The sequence below is a fragment of the Dermacentor andersoni genome, chromosome 6 (assembly GCF_023375885.2).
Source record: "Dermacentor andersoni chromosome 6, qqDerAnde1_hic_scaffold, whole genome shotgun sequence".
Taxonomy (NCBI): Eukaryota; Metazoa; Arthropoda; class Arachnida; order Ixodida; family Ixodidae; genus Dermacentor; species Dermacentor andersoni.
In genome coordinates this window covers 156,538,441-156,540,169 of record NC_092819.1, presented here as the reverse complement: position 1 = coordinate 156,540,169, position 1,729 = coordinate 156,538,441, and the positions used below count along the sequence as shown (strand labels likewise).

At 48.1% G+C, this 1,729-nt stretch overlaps 1 pseudogene; it reads left to right on the top strand.

Annotated features, from left to right (window-relative positions):
• The first annotated feature begins 1,077 nt into the window (after positions 1 to 1,077).
• Positions 1,078 to 1,252, top strand: LOC126523768 (U2 spliceosomal RNA; annotated as a pseudogene).
• The last annotated feature ends 477 nt before the right edge of the window (positions 1,253 to 1,729 follow it).

The window sequence follows — 1,729 nt, the reverse complement described above, 5'->3', positions numbered from 1 at the left end:
ATCGATACGGGCACCCACGCTACGCTGCGCCAGCGACCTTATCGCGTATCACTCACGGAACGCCGTGTTATTGAAGACCAAGTAAGCGATATGCTTCAGCGCGGAGTTGTTCAACTTTCTTACAGACCCTGTGCCATGTGGTCGTTGTAAAGAAAAAATATTCACTCGTCATCCTGGGTCTGTGAAAGTGGATGTCCAGCGAAGCTGTTGCAAAACCACTACCACAACTGCTGAGGGAGGGTACGCAATGCTTTATTGATGGTTCGGATGTTTTTGTGCTTGTCCTTTATTGAAATCTATGCTGTTCCGTATGTTGTATGGGTGATTTCAATGAATGTATGCACTGTTCGCTTCACTTTGCTGAGTGCTTGTAGCCTCGGCAATACTGCGGGATGAACCATTGCATTTTTCGCTTGCTTAGAGTGGTATGAGCCATTGCTAATGGTGATAATTTTTTCCGCGGAGGGAAAAAAATTCAGTGCCATTCCACTCTGTGAAGGTAGATGACAAGCGAAGCTGGGTGTGTGGGCTCCTCAATGGCAAACTGTCCGGTACTGTGCGTCAAACGCCATATGCACATAAACGGAAGGCGAGGCGCGGCTAGTCGTTCCTCCACGGTGTTGAGCCTCGGAAGATGTTTAGGCACCGGCTAGTATACATACCCATGTATTGTTGCAGAACGCGCCATGAGACCTCTTACTAATGAATCCCGGCACGTAGAACAGACACGCACCTCATCGCACTCTGAGGGCACATACTGCTTCACCATAACCAAGGCGATCGTGCGTTGGTTGTGAGGTCACGCGAAAACCAGAAGCGGTTGTACGCAACACAAGCCACACAAGATTGGTTGCCCACAAACTCCTTCTGAAAGCTGACCGTTGGTCCGGTGAAGCCGGTGAAGCGTTCGAAGTTTTCTAGATCCGGGACACATGGACGGTTCGCATTTCTTCCCCCCTCACAGTCCTGGCGGGCAGCGCGCTTACGGGACCGCCACCACGGGAGAGCGGAAGGAAGGGAAGGGTGATAGGCACGCGCTTGGAACGCTGACGAAGAGAGGGCGGTATGAACAAAGACATGGCCGACGCGGGTCAAAGTGTAGTATCTGTTCTTATCAGCTTGATATCTGGTACGGGTTGTATTTGGACCTAAGATATTAAGCTTACTTTTGCAAGTTGGCAGAGTGTGCCTGCTTCATCTCTGCCGCGGGTCGGCTCAGTTTTGCACTATCTGCGTGATCAGCCCACGTATGGGGAGAAATTCTTGATCTATACAGCTCGATAATCATCATCACCACCACCACCACCACCACCATATTGCAATTTTTTAACGTCTCCCTTTTTGTGGATTAGTATAATGTTGGCATTCTTCCAGTTCTCTTGGACCCTTGAACTCGATAGACAGTTCGTATAAACGGCCGCTAGTTTTTCAAGCATTACGTCTCCTCCATCTTTAATTAAATCGACTGGTAGTCCATCTTCTCCTGCGGCTTTTCCCCGTTTCATGTCTTGCAAGACCCTTCTAACTTCATCGCTAGTTATAGAAAAAGTTTCTATAACATGTTCATTTCTACTTCGAATGGTCGTATCGTGACTGCTTTGGGTACTGTACAGGTCAGTATAGAATTCTCCTGCTGCTTTTACGATATCTGCGAGATTGCTGATGATATTACCTTGTTTATCTTTCAGTGCATACATCTTGGTTTGACCAATCACAAGTGTCCTTCTCA